Genomic DNA, 16,075 nt, shown 5'->3' on the forward strand with positions numbered 1-16,075 from the left:
TTTATTTATTTATAAACTTAGGGCTTTTAGGTAAAATGAGTATAAATAAATTATATTAGTACATTAAAACTTATTTTTATTCAAGAAATACAACAAAAGAGCCAGGACATGGAAATGTGCAAGAAGTCGACTATCCTCATAGTCTGAAAGTCATCTACGACACATATTTAGTCCGTTATCACTGCTGAGATCGCTGATGAAAACGAAGTCCAAATCTTTCAATTTTGAATTCATTCAATTAAAAGTTTCCGAATTTTTGTTCTTGTGGTCACATAAAAAACAATAACCATATTCTTATGTAGAACTACAATAAAACCAACTAGGCACACGACTAACAATAATAAATGTAATGTTAAATAGGGCACACCCATAACCCAAATCTAAGGATTTTAAGAGCTGAAAGTATTTAAAAAAATAATATTTTACTCACGATAATTAACATAAATAATAAGCTCACAGGAAATAAGAAATTTCGAACAAAAAATCTTTCTAAAGTAAGTAAACTTTAAAAATTACATTTGTCAAATGTGGGTAATAAAACAATAAAAAACAAACCAATTTTTCAATTTATTCACAAAATTGAACTTCAATAATTTTACGCATCACTCGGGATTTTTTTTATGGAATACCGCACACAGTCTCAACTGCTCCCAACCATCTGAAGCCAGTGAGACTATGGAATCCTCAATTGGGGCATATTCGTATATTGTGAGGCTGAAGGTAGTGTGGAGGGGAAGGAGATGGAGAAGAGAAAGAGAGGAAGGAAGAGGAAGGAAAAGAGAGATGGTATGTGAGTATCTATTCAGATCTGGTCACCAAACACGGCTAAAGCCATTTCAATTCTGATGGTGGTCCTTACACCATATCTTCCTTTATGTTATTTTAAATGAATAATTTGTGAAATAACATAAATGAATCAAATAAAATTTACTTGCGCACGCCGGGGTTTGAGCCCGCGACCTCCGGATTTCTAGTCAAGAGTACCCCTAGACCACGGAGGCCGTAATACGTACGATGTAAGAATATTTCACATCACGCATGCACCGACAACCGATAGTAGTATATTAGCGGTAGGTACCTTTGTACTTGTGCATTGTTTTCAAACTTACATAATATTTGGATGATTTATATAGAGCAGTTTTTGTGAAATATCTCCCAAGGACACTGTTTGTATATTTTAAAGTAATACTTTAAGTCAACTACTAACTAAGATAAAAGTAAAGTATTTGAAATCTGAAAATCACCCTGTAAATACAATTTACCACTAATTGGCTAATTGAACAAAAAATACCTCAAACTTATGGGAGCCGAATTGTTCAATCTCCAGACGATATGTTCAATATCCAAAATAATCATTCATCATTTTCATGCCATGTTCAACGTCCACCTTTAAAGTAATAATATGGGCATATTATAGCTTCAATTTTCGAAAAATGATGGTCAAACATTTCCTGTTACACATATGTTTAAAACGAAATTACCAAAATCGAGAATTTTTTAGAATTTGCCTGTAAAAACAAAAAAAATGTCTCCTGTAAAATTTGCTAAATGGTCTATTGAAGATACAAGCACTAAGGCAGCGATTTGTAGATTCCTGTTTTACCATAGTAACTAAATTCTTTGAATTAGGTTTACAACAAAAAAACAATTTTCGTAGCTTATTATTATTATTTTGAAGTACTAAAATAAATATAAAAACATAATATCGATAGTTTTCGAGTGGGGCATGCAACAGATTGTATGAGAAGTGTCGTTTCTGTTTCACCTTAAATTTGTTATAATTGATATGCATTTTATATTCTATATTCAATGTTATATCTTGTAATTCATTTATATTGTGTATGCTCTTATATGGCGGTCAGAGAATTACACTAACCACTCTGTTCAGCTGAATAAAACAAACAATCAATATTATTATTTGAATTTTGCAATTTTTACTGTTGCATTTTATCTTGACTGTCGCAAAGCAAATATATATTGCACAATTGCAATAACAATGCATAAATCATTTGTCTTCGGGAAAAATTAGACTGCAGTCTGCAGTGTATAAATAATTTAGAAGTGTGATATATACCGACATGAAAGAAAGCAGATTTTGCCAAATTACAAAAAACCTTTCGACTCCTAGGTCACAGACAGCCAATGAAATTGAATATCGGCCGCACAAAAAAATTCTGTATTTTACAATTTTTTTACATTTTTAACACAGGAAGCCATGAAGAAAATGATTTCCCTCAAGGCCCATGTCATCTATGGGGATTTTATGTGGAAGGGCTTGCGCAGTGGCAATGAGTTGGTTAAAAAAAAAAACAGATAATATAAAAGTGTGATATATACCGACTTGAAAGAAAACCTATGTTGCTAACGTAAGGAAAAACTGACCTTAATTTGGGCACAAAAATTCGTTCACAAGACACTATCGGTTTATTTCTTCAGTGGCATTTAATTGTTTTACGCTTGCTATATAATGTGGCCAAAGTTCTGTATCGGCAGCTCATAATAAGCAATGGTTCGTCTTAGCGTGTTTTTGTTCTTCGGTCTCGTATCGGTAAGTAAAATATATATGTATTTCTTTCATCTGATTCTCTCAAGTCTCGTCAAACACTTAGATCCTGTCCTGGTGATAAATTATTGGTGTACGCCAAAACGCATGTTTATTCGGGTCCTGAATTGCTGATAGTCTCCTTTTTACCTCAATGCCACCTTCTTCAGTATCTGTAATTGATTAACATATTTATACAATCGGTTTGAAATACCTCACCGGCACACAACGATAAATAAACTCCTAGATCAGTTGTCTCATACATTTTAATGAATTCCCTCCTTTTCAAATTCCAAAGATATTTCGTCGATGATTATTATTTGTAGGTTCTGGTGAGCGGCCTCAAGCGGCATTAACCAAAGATGCCCCTGGAGACGTACGTGCCCCTCTTCCGTGTGTGAACATATAGATTTACCGTGAGTACCTACAATAAAAAAAATATTTATGCTAAAAATGGCGCATTTGTTTCAAATATATTTAAAGCATACTAATATACTGAATTTATTTACTACTAGCTGCACCCCGCCACGCGTGGCTGTGGCTCAGTCTAAAAAAACTGCTGTTATCACTGTATTGGGCTGCATGTCCTCCTCGTTTAGCGAAAATTTCAGACAGCCGTGCGGTGCAGATAAGGGAAGATAAGTCTTCGGAAATATTTTATCATTTTCAGAACCCTCATTCAATATCTGTGGAAGTTCCCGCAAGGCACCACCCCTGCTGCAGACGAATACAAAACAGAGATCATCAGGTTGGCTAAAAAAGCCGGGTGTAGTCCAGCAGAAGAACAGAAGAGGATCTATGGACTGCTGCTCTCTCTGTCTCTGTGGGCTGTGGACAGGTACATAGACAGAAATGTTACATAAATATGAAATAAATAATTATACTTTTAGTACATTCCTAATATATCGGAACACATGTTCATGCACCTGCATTCGTCCTGATAATATGCAATGATAAAAGGCGAAAATATTAGAATTTTTATGAACACTTGTTCCGACATCGCGATAACACATCCGTACACATAACTACAAGTTAATTAGAAAACCATTATCAATTATCAATTCATTCGTTAAAGGCCTGCAATCCCGCTTTTAAACGGAATAAGAATGATTTGAAGAGATTATCAATACATTTGACATATTGTATATCAGTAAGTTTTCTCCGTGTGGATTTAAAATGTTTTGTTATTTATTTCCAGCTCGTGGACAGTACTTTGAGTGGTTGCCCCAAGGAACAATAGGAGGCACTCGCTAGATTCTATACGCTTGGCACCCTCGCAATGAACTATTCCATATTCATGTTGGTATGATGGCTGCAGGGTGTCCAATCGAAGACCTCGAGGTACCTAACCTTACCACTTACCTATAAACTAACCTAACATACATCTAGTAGGATTCCATGGACTGCCAGTCGCATTACTTTATCCACTCTAGAAGAACTGTTCATCCAGAATAAACTACCAACTGTTTAAAAGCATTTTATCCTTAGATGCTTTGGTTGGAAACGTTTCGATGCTCATGCATTATTGATAAAATTACTACTCTTTTGCTATTTAATTTATTCAATTATTTGACTGTGTATGATCATCAGCGTTTCAACCTTCACACATGATTGTGGAACCTTCGACGTTGAATCATAGTCGAACCATCACACGAAGACAAATAACATAGTTATTGCAAAGACTGCTAACTTAACTTTTTGATTTTAGCTAATGTATCATATTTCACAACCATGGGTAACAACGTAACAACTGATTCTGTTTTATTTTTATTTAACAGAATTGCGTCCAATCCATAAAAGATTAAATATGATATTAGAAATAAAATTTAAATTACAAGTGAAGGTGTGTGAAAGCAAAGATAATTCCGTGAAACAACACGTCCTTTGACTTATTCCAAAATAATCAAGGTCTTGAATAGAGTTGACCAGTGTATACAATCCAGTGGGTAATAGTGTCAATGAGTAGTTGAGTTTTGATTGAGGAAGAAATAGCAGGTCATTATTATTGAGTCTACGGAAGGGATATTGAAGGGATTTGTAGTAAAGTGGGTGGATCAATATAATTTATAATTTTGAAGAAACATAAAAAAAACACCCACCATTGATTTTCCCAGTCCACGGTGTCCTACTTGCGCTCCCCGACTCGCCCCGCCAAGTCTTCCTGCCCAGTACAATCCACCTACCGTGTACAGTCCACCCAAGTACTGGCGTAACAGTCTACGGTGACCTACCTGCGCTCCCCGACTCGCCTTGCCGCACCATCCTGCCCAGCACAGTCCACCCCACAGTGATCACGACCAGCTCCTTCCTCAACAACCGATCCTGAACCAAACAACAAAATGGAGTCCTACCTTCTTGACCCTCCTTTAGACGTCCTTCAAACCAACCCCACCACCTCCGCCACCACCTCCACTGCCTCCGAAGACCACAGCTTAGCCATCCACACCGCTCTACCCCTATCCCCGAAAAAAACTTCGACAGACTTCCCATCATTCTGGGTCACCCCGAACAATACCGTCAAGCCAAAAATAACTACGCTGGATGAAGCCAAAAAGCCGTCCTCAGGGGGATCCCGACTCAAATCTCGGAGGAGGAGATACTACTATAACTACAAGATCTCGACCTACCAGCCATCTCCGTCTCCAGGATGAGGTCGGGCCCCGATCGCACCAACGTCCCGATGGTCCCAGTGCTGCTCGCCCACGGCGAAAAAGGTCGCGGCATATTCAACATGACCCACATATTCCACCTTAAGACGAAATAAGATCCTAAAAAAATATCAGTTATGGGCGTGAACGCGCTTTAAGTGGGCGAAGCAAATTAGTTTCACACGCGCTCCGCTTCGCATTAAATATTATAATATTTCGGGGTGCAGAGGAATGAAGTACGTTGGAACGGGGAACACCCGACACCACGAACAGTTCGAAGTCAGAGCAGCGATGAAATCCACTAGATGGTACCCATGAGTAAGGTTTGAACATGAAATGCTTAATAATGGGCGTCTTTCAAACTATGTGAATAGTAATATTAAGTTGAATGTGCATGTTTTAGGTAAATTTCAATAGAAACGTTACCTATTGCAGAAGGAGCTCATGATTTTATGATTCTTATCAGATTTCTGTAACCATACTGCTAGACGGTAGGCAGTAACTTATGACTCGTAACCGACGTGTTCTTCATTGACAGATGTCAAAGCAATACGGTATTCAATCACGAATCATTTTCATAATATCTGGTCATAATTATATCTGAATATATTGACAAGATAAATAAAATATCAGTCATTTTCAATATTTATTATTATCGTTTACAAAAAGTTACATAAAACAAATAATTATGTAATGTAAAAAGCATAAGATGCAACTTTTTTTGTATAAAGGCCATCATTTATTATAATATAAGTTAGAAATAGTAAAAATAATTTTATATAAAAAAACGAAAATAATTATTCAATAAATAGCATTTCGTCGAAATCTAAACGACGATTTCCAAATTGACGTTCTTTACATACAATATCTAAGATATGTGGAGGATCACGAACATTCATAGACCTTGTGACTCCAGGATCGATAAGCTCGACAAGAATGCAATCCATTTAAAAATTAGTTAATTTAATAAGCATTTTTTCTTCCCAGAACTTGTCATCTCAAAGTATACGCTCAACTATCTCTAAGTTAGATAATTACAATCATAAAAAGAGTCGTGCTGCGAAATTCTATTTAATACAGTTAAAGAAAAAATATGTCTTCTATTCTCCTTCCTTCCAGAATAACGGGTTTCTTCTCTTCCTGTGTAAACAAAACTTTTACTTTATTTACGTCAATTTTTTATTTTTTTTTATTAAAAGTATACAATACAGAATATAGTATATTATATAAAGCATTGTACTCCCAGGAGTTAATAAACTCATTGCGGGAATGATACGCATTACATGAAACATATAGCTGTATGTATTTAATGGACATATGATGGGACATACACAACATTATTATTTCAGATAGTCATTAATAAGATGAAGTTTGAGCATGTTAGTTTGGGTCTTTTTACATTGACTTGCACATTTGATCTCGTTGGGTAGTTGATTATATTTTGTGTGAGCTATGTATTCCAGGGATCTTAGTCCATATTTTGTTGATTTGATTTTTGGTATATGTAGTTTGTTGTGATTTCTTGTGTTGTGTTGGTGTACGTCGTAATTGTAATAGAGTGTAGTGTTAGAATGTGCCGAGTGTTGAATTACTTGTAATATAGTTTTCGTTATTTCAAAAGTGGGAATGGTATTAAAAGGAAGTATTTGGGTGTTTCTGTAGATGTCTTTGACATGTGTGTCCCAAGGTAAACTGAAAATATTTCGCAGGGCTCTATTTTGGACGACTTGGACTTCTGAAATCATTTTGTTTGTAGCAAATCCCCAGATTCCGGCGAGATATATTAGATGTGAGTGAATCATAGCATGGTAAATCGATTTTAATAGAGAGGGAGGAAGTAACCCGCGAAGTCTATATAAAACACCAGTTATATGAGTAATTTTGGATAGAACATGTTTAAATTGGTGATTCCATGTGAGTTGTGAATCAATGAAAAGGCCAAGATATTTTGTAACATCAGCCCTTTCAAGGCGGTTATTATCAAGACTTATATTAAGACTTACATTTTTTTATTTGCAAACAGTATGTAATGTGTTTTTTTTATGTTTAGGCTAAGTTTGTTTAATCGCAGCCAGTTTGCCAGGCAAGCTACATCCCTTTCCATTTCTTTTTCAAGTTCGTTTAAATCATTATTGTGATAAAGAAGAACTGTGTCATCTGCATAGAGTTGTATTGTACCCTTAAGTCCCCATTTAGCAATATCATTTATATATATTAAAAATAGTAATGGTCCAAGTACGGAGCCCTGAGGCACGCCACATTTTATCGTTCCCATGCTGCTTGTCCCCTTTCCAACAAAGGTCTGACAGTGTCGGTTAGAGAGGTAGCTACACAGTAACTTCAGGGGAGTGCCTACTATGCCTAGGTGTTCTAGCTTCTTTAGTAGTATCCCATGGTCAACCGTATCGAAAGCCTTTTTTAAATCTATAAATAAGCCTGCAGCATGCTTACCCTGGTCTATATGCTTTTGGAGGGCGTATACAAAATCGAAGGCAGCACATTTTGTGTTAGATTGGTTTCTGAATCCATACTGTTGGGATGCGAGTAAATTGTTTGATAGGAGATATTTAGTGAGCCTAAGCTTAATAACCTTTTCAAAAACTTTAGAGACGACAAAGAGGATGGATATAGGACGGTAATTAGAAGGATTTTTTTTGCAATCATCTTTGTAAATCGGAATCATTTTTGCTATCTTTAGTTGATCTGGGAAGATTCCACTATTCAGGGATTGATTAATAAGAAAAACAAGGTGGTCAGCTAATATATCTTTGCAAAAGTTCAGGTACACTGGTGTAATTCCATCTAAACCTGGAGATGCATTAGACTTTAGTTGAGAGATGATACTGAGAACTTCTGTTTTATTTGTTTTGGCCATGTAAAAGGACTGGATTGCTTTTTGATCCGTGTTTATAGTGATAGAATTATCTGGATATGATGCAATTGTAGCTGCTAAGTTTTCCCCAACTGATATAAAGAAGTTGTTAAAAGTTGAAGCTATCTGTGTTGGGCATGTTATTTCTTCATTCTTAATGAGAAGACATTCAACTTCATCTTTCTGGGGTGTCGAGCTATTTGTTAGAATTGCATTTATTATTTTCCATGTCTGTCGCGGATTTTTTTAAAATATAGTCGTGTAGTATTTGGTTTTAGCATATCTTCTATAGTTGGTAACTTGATTTCTTGTTTTATTTCTCAGTGCTGTGAATATATCACTTTGCTGATTTTTTTTCCAGATTTTAAACGCATTGTTGCGCTGTTTGATAAGTGCATTTAATTTTGCATCAAACCATGGAGTATTACCCCTCCGTTGGTCTCCTATGCGTAACTCAGATTTATGTTGGGATGATTTTATTGCTGTTTTGATGTATTCATTAAAATTATTATAGATTTCATTGGCATTACTGGTGGTTTCGTGTGGAAAGTTGTGGGATTCTACATATGTTTTTAACATGTTTTTATCGGTTTTGATGTTGTTTGAAAAAGAATGTATTCTATTATTAGTGTGATGTTTCAAGCTGTTTTGGTAATCTAATATCAAAATGTTATGATCACTTAGGTAGGCATCTATATTTGCAGTAGTTGAGGAAATATTTTGTCTGTTTGAGATGATATGGTCTATTAGAGAAGTAGAGGTATCTGTTACTCGTGTAGGATAGGATGTGTTACATATGAAACAGTTGTATGAGTCTAGCATGTTGATGTATTTAAGAGATGTATTATTTTTTTGAAGAATGTCAATGTTGAAATCACCAAAGATAAGGGTATCATCTGTACAGTTATTTAAAATAGATTCATGATACATTAAGAATTCGTTAATGTTTGAGGTAGGCTTTCTGTATATAACATAAATATTTAACGGTTTAAAATTTCTATTACGGATATATAATTGAAAACAATATGTATGGGAAATATGTATATGAAAATTTTTTACGACTTCAATACGTTCATAATAAAATTATATGTTTAAATCAGTTATTACTTGCTCAGAATTTTTCTCCGGTGAAATCGGTCCTTTCGGCATCGGATTATTGATATATTAAGTATTTTCGTGATGAAATAAAAACAATATTAGAAACATTATGTTAATTCACTTTTCAATCAAATTTTGGAATTATACACACGAGCGTATAAGTACGTATAGACGGGTATATACAAGTGTATAAATTACCTGCTGTAATATAGATAGAGGTGGTATATTGCTGAGTCTAGAAGCAAGCATTAATTGCACATTTTTTCTGTGTTCTTTATTCTGCCTTTGATTTTTTTCACCCTGCTTACTAGCGGATACCTGTTCTTTTTTTCTTTGTTGCCATATGCCTTTGCCTTTGTTGTTATATGATATTGGTCGGTTTTTGTATTGATTTGTTGATGATAAACGTACCTACATGTTATCTGGGTTATAAATGTGAGAATGTTGTCGATATATTTGGGGATTCCGTATTATAGGCCAGTACACATAGCGCCAAAAAGGGGGTTGCGATCGTAATTATTCCGGTAGTCCCAATTTTTTTATATGTTTTATAAACTGATCCCATGATGTATAATCTGAATTTCCGACCATGGCGCACCTGTGCTCGCGCCACCATTTAAAAAAAACCGGCTGTAATCGCGCCAAAATCTAGTTTTTCCAAAATATCTCATTCTCAATGCAAATTTTGGCTAAATTAGCTAAATAATTAAAGTGAAACATAAAATTACCTACAACTTTTGTGAAAACAATTTTCTTCAATCTCTAATAGGTACCGAGGTAGAAAGTCGTAAAGGTGCGTATATTTTTGAAAAAAACAAGTTTTTTGCGCGACTAGATTTGATTTTTTGTAAATATCTCGTTTCCAGTACAATTTTGTGTAAAAATTATTGATACTAATTTTGTAGAAAACAAAATTTCATAAAATAAATAGGTATATAATTTTTGTGTTTTAATTCTAATACGTATCCAAGCTCTAATCCACCAAAACCAGGCCAAAAATTGAAACAGGTAAAGTGTTTTAAATTTCATTCCTTAATTTTATTTTTCTTCAACAATTATTGTTGTGAGAACAAATAAGTTGACAACAATTGTCATGCCTGCGTCAGACCTAGCTATAAGGGGCTGGAAACGGCATGCACGTTAGTGTCATAAGAACTAGAGCCAGCAAATAGTGAAAACTTTTCAGGTTCATTCATCTCTGGTCCGTGCTGAAAAATAATGTCAGTTTTTGTTAATTTTTTTAGAGCGCTTATTTAATTATATAAAATTAATATTATTTACTTTATATTTACAGAAATTGTGAAAAAATTACCATGTTGAGTGTCGGTATAGCGTTTAACACAATACTCGTATTTTCTTTATTATTTGCAATATTATCTGGATGAAGTCTTGCGGAATTTTTCCTAAAATGAGAAATATTGTTAATTATTTATACTGTCTCTATTCCCTAATTATTTAGAGATGTATTAAGACATGCCCGACAAACTTTCACCAACAATTCCTGAGCTTATTTGGTGTAAAAAATGCATTTCGGTAAAAATAAAAATATGTCACCGGAAATCAAAATTAATTTACTTCTTATACTCCAAATTCAATATGCTCAGAAGTTTATCGACTGCGTATATATGTATATATCTACATATATAAAATTATTTAAGCTGACATTGTACAATTATGTTCTGTAAAAAACGTATCCCAAAGATCTATTTTTTGTGTGTATTTAAGTAGTACCTTCTCCATTCCGTTAAACATTTTCCTTGGTGCCGTAATTTTGTTCGGGATAAAACTCCTTTTGTCTTCTGTTTTCCCATATTTAACTGAAACGTAAGTATATATATTAGCCAAGAGATTTATTATAAATTGGTTCAATTTTACCTTAAATTTGAAAATCATTTCAACGTAAGTAAGTGCAGTAACTTGGGGAGATAATTGCACAATTCTATCTACAACAAATGATCTAACAATCTAAACTTAAAAGATTAATGACTCTTTTTAATATTCGAATGACTTTAGGTACTTTATAGGTGACATATGTCTAATTGTCTGTATGGAGAAAAACTTTCGATGTAGAGTTTTTGTTTTATGGAAAAAAAACTTTCGAATTTCAAAAATTTGTTGTTGGGTAATTTAACTGGTTTTGGTGGATTAGAGCTTGGATACATATTACAGTTAAAACACATAAATTAAATACCTATTTATTTTATGAAATTTTATTTTCTACAAAATTAGTATCAATAATTTTTTCACAAAATTGTACTGGAAACGAGATATTTACAAAAAACCAAAGCTAGTCGCGCAAAAAACTTGTTTTTTTCAAAAATATACGCACCTTTACGACTTTCTACCTCGGTACCTATTAGAGATCGAAGAAAATTGTTTTCACAAAAGTTGTAAGTAATTTTATGTTCTACTTTAATTGTTTAGCTAATTTAGCCGAAATTTGCATTGGGAATGAGATATTTTGGAAAAACTAGATTTTGGAGCGATTTCGGCCGGTTTTTTTCAAAATGGCGGCGCGAGCACAGGTGTGCCAAGGTCGGAAACTCAGATTTTACATCAGGGGACCAGTTTATAAAACATATAAAAAAATTGGGACTACCGGAATAATTACGATCGCGAATTGGTAATTGCCCTGGAGTATTAGTAATGAAACGAACTCTTCACAAACACTTTATTGAAATATAAGAGAATACCACTCCTTAGTAAAAAACTCCTTTTATTTTACCATAATTTATTAGATATTCCATTGTTACAACTAACATGACTGTATAATTATAAATTAATGTAAAAGCCCAGTAGGGCGTAAATAAATAAAACTAGGAAAACGATTCTAGTGAAGGGGCACTCTATAACATTCTGTGCCGCTGGTTGTGACAACCGGACAGACAGCCGCGTCGCCAAGTGTCGTGAAAAAAAGGATTAATAGTAAAAAAGTCTACTTGGGCTAGAAATGATACATAATAACATAACGACAATACTTTAGTGTCATCTTTGTTCTCAAGTGCCTACACATTTACGCATTTAATAATGTATTCTTTTGTATTGGTTATTATTTATATTTATTATTTATATAAAAAAACCTTTACTCACTTGAGGAAGAAGTTAAATTATAAAAAACAGAAAATTTCACTAATAGATTTCAAAGTAATCGTTTGATTAAATAAAAAAATACGTAAAAGAAATGACCGGAGCGACGGGCCGGGTGACACACAACCTTACAGGCCGGAACTTTGGCGGCGTCTGAGTCATTACGTAGTAACTCCTTACCAACGCGCACACAAATATACTACGAACAATCCAGAGTTTTGGAGTACTGGCGGTCGACTTTCGTGTATCTGACCAGAAATTGAATTTTCGCGAGTGTTTTTATTTTAATTAATTCTTATGAATACATTAATAAAATCTCCAATCTTTTGTGAGGGAGTCGTCGAGAAGTTACTAATTCATCGTCTAGAAAAATAAAATCTGGTACTTGCCGCTTATCTTACAACATTTTACATTTAATAAAATGTACTTATCGTTTTACATAATATATTTAATTTTAAGGTCCTGTTTTTATTAATCTTAAATATAAATAACTTACATCCCTTCGAATCCCTCTAGAAACATTTAAGATTTTAGTAGTAAGCTCATCAGAAATAATTAAAATGTGAGTGTCGGGGCAAATCCCCGTTATCAGGGTATTGTGTCGCCTTAAAAACAAAGTTGAATTCCCCGACCATAAATCTGCCCCCCCCTCTTCTATCAAACTCACACCCAACCCCAGCCCTCAGCAACACCCTTTAGTATTGTTGACATCTTCAAAAATAACTTTTTCTCCAAGATCGGCGAACTCACTGCTGATCTCATCCCCAAATTCCAATCTACCATATCACCGGCAGACTACCTCTCGATTCTATTTGCAGCCGTCCCTCAAATCATATCTCTATTTACTAATTAAATGGCTAGTTCTACCAAGACCGTTTGGCATTCTGGAATGCTAATGGTCTAGACAAAACATACAAGAATTACGCCTTTTTACAAATACACACAATTTAGACATATTACTCATAAATGAAACACACTAAACCCCCTCACACACACCAAAAATCGCCTACACACTGTACAGAAACGACCGTTTACCCTCTCGAGGCGGCGGCACAGCCGTCTACGTGAAAATTAAAATCGCTCACAAACATAACATCACCCCCGTCATGTCTACCATAGAAAGTACCTCCATTACCATTTTTACCAAACACGTTCATTGAAAATTAATTCAATTTACAATCCTCCACCACCCCGCCTGGAATAGTAGGCTAACCAACAAAAACGGACGAATCCTTCATGACTTGCAAACTCTCATCCCGACCTAAACATTGTAGGACCCGTAGAGCCAACCTTTATTTTCAAGCGCTGTACACAGACCTGACATTTTAGACATCGCCGTTTTCCACAAAACCCCCTAGACATACAGTATCGAAACCATCAACGATCTCTCCTCCGATCATAACCCCGTGTTGCTAACTCTCAACGAATTCTCAAACCCCCCCCCCCTCCAAAAATTATCAAAAAAACTGATTGGACATACTTTTCGCACAGAGTCGGAGAAAAATTAATCATAAACTATAACATCAAAAATCCCTCAGAACTAGATACAGCGATTGACGACTTCACGACGACAATCATGTCCGCTATAGACGATTCTTCGAATCCCCTCCCTGCACCCTCCCCAAAAAATTTCAAGGAAAATCTCCTAAATTCAATAAAAGACCTCATAAAAACTAAAAATATCCTCCGCCGCCACTGGCAAAAATATCAAAATCCCACCTTAAAAACTTCTATTAATCGCACTCAAGCCCTCATCAACAATAAACTTCAAGAGCACGTAAACTCCACTTGGAATATGAAAATTCAGGAGATAAATCCACATGACGGCTTTCTGTGGAAATTATCCAAAACTCTCAAAGCCAACCCCTCCCCAAACCACCCCATTCATGACGAAAATTTTATTTTAACCAACTTTATTTTATATGAGAAAGGCATTGTAAGTGCTAACTCTCTCACTGGATGGCGTCGAGACAAATTGTCTACATTTTTTGGTGAAGATACTAGAACTTGTCAAATATTTATTATTATTTTTTTGGTAAACTAATGTTTTAGACAAGATTTTTTATGCAAAGCACAAAGGGTAACAATTATTTTACAAGCAATAATTATTAGCCTGAAATACTCATCCATATCGAAAAATCTCCTGATAAAAGATACATGACGCCAACGGGCCTTGAACCCGTGTCTTTTCGATTTCCGGTCGACAGTTTAAATGTTCAGAATTTAAAAAAATGAATGTAAGGGAACGGTTCAATTTTATCAAAAGCAAGGGATTCTGTTTTAGATGCCTTAGTGATAGACATAAGGCTAGGAATTGCAATTCAAATCAAAATTGTCATAAGTGTAATGACAAGTTTCATCATACAATGTTACATTTTTTAGTTTTTTCTGGAGTTCCTCAGGGGTCTATCCTTGGACCACTTCTGTTTCTGATTTTTATCAACGATATTGGTTCAGTCATCACACATTCGCTGTATTTACTATTTGCAGATGACTTGAAACTATATCGCTCGATAAAAAACCATCTTGACTGTATTCTCCTTCAACGTGACATTGACTGCGTCTCAAACTGGGCCAAAATAAATGGCTTGAACTTCAGTACACCCAAGTCCAATATCGTCTCGTATACAAGATCAAAGAAACCACATGTATTTGAATATACATACAATGAAATTATTCTCCAACACCTAAACCAAATCAAAGATCTAGGAGTTATTTACGACAGCAAACTAACTTTTCACCAACACATCGATGATTTAAAAAGCAGAGGATACAGGCTTCTCGGCTTCGTAATTAGAAACTCATATCCGTTTCGTGACACAAAAACACTGACGTTATTATATAACACACTAGTCCTAAGCGTACTTGAATCAAACTCGATCATCTGGGCTCCACATGAATTAACATACACTTTACGCATTGAAAGAGTCCATAAATTTTTTTTAAGGTTTTTATTCTCGCGGCTCTATGGACGTTACCCTTGGCTTTACCCATCGATTTATATATTAGGCATAACCAATTACCACTCCCTAGAGACACGTAGAGGTATTGCTTTGCTTAAATATTTTTTCCAACTAATAAACGGTCACTTATCTAATAATGAGATACTGGCCCAATTAAATTTTTTTGTACCAGAGTCTCACTCTCGAGGACGTCATCACAATCTTCTATATAGTAGAGCAAGCCGCACTAATTTATTAATGAACTCACCTGTGGGGAGAGCTACGTGCTTTTTGAATGCGGTAGATAAAAAATTAGATTTATTTTTTGTGTCCTATAGCGCATTTGCGAGATTTTTGGCATTGCATATACACTGCATAAATGGTACAGTTATAACGTCTTAGGCTTTATTACCTGTAATTGTTATAAATAAATGTACAAATTATATATAAATAAATAAATAAAAAATAAATAAATTTTGAAGAACAGGGTGCATCACACAAGGGGCAGTCAGACTCTCAAAATGCCCAAAGAATTGAAAACCAGAAAGCTGATCAATCGAATGATCCAAAATAGGGCTGCTCCAATTCTCATGTAGCTTTGTGTACTTTTTCAACTGTTCGATCTCATAATCTAAAGACTCATTGTACTGTTTTGCTGGCTACCGCATGAGTGGGAATAATAGACGCACAAGGAAATGAACATCTCGTTATGTGTTTATTAGACAGCGCATCTCAGAGCAATTTCATTACTCGGGATTGTTGTAGAAAATTAGGATTTTTGAATATCAACGCCCGTCTTGTTCCACCGTTAAGGGTATTGGAGGATCTTCTAAGCCCATTATAGGCTTCATACAGACCGAAATTTATACTCGTTTCAATCGAGCAA

At 34.9% G+C, this 16,075-nt stretch overlaps 1 pseudogene across 1 annotated transcript in view; it reads left to right on the plus strand.

Moving 5' to 3' along the window:
- The first annotated feature begins 2,465 nt into the window (after window positions 1–2,465).
- The window catches only part of LOC149425670 (uncharacterized), a 55,123-nt pseudogene continuing 41,513 nt past the window's right edge, over window positions 2,466–16,075 (plus strand). The window contains exons 1-4 of the transcript XR_016303418.1: window positions 2,466–2,548; window positions 2,869–2,958; window positions 3,213–3,380; window positions 3,741–3,883. The product of XR_016303418.1 is annotated as an uncharacterized LOC149425670 (transcript). The remainder of the gene's footprint in view (window positions 2,549–2,868; window positions 2,959–3,212; window positions 3,381–3,740; window positions 3,884–16,075) is intronic.

The sequence above is a fragment of the Hesperophylax consimilis genome, chromosome 2 (assembly GCF_061612785.1).
Source record: "Hesperophylax consimilis isolate HC1 chromosome 2, BYU_Hcon_1.0, whole genome shotgun sequence".
NCBI classification, from domain to species: domain Eukaryota; kingdom Metazoa; phylum Arthropoda; class Insecta; order Trichoptera; family Limnephilidae; genus Hesperophylax; species Hesperophylax consimilis.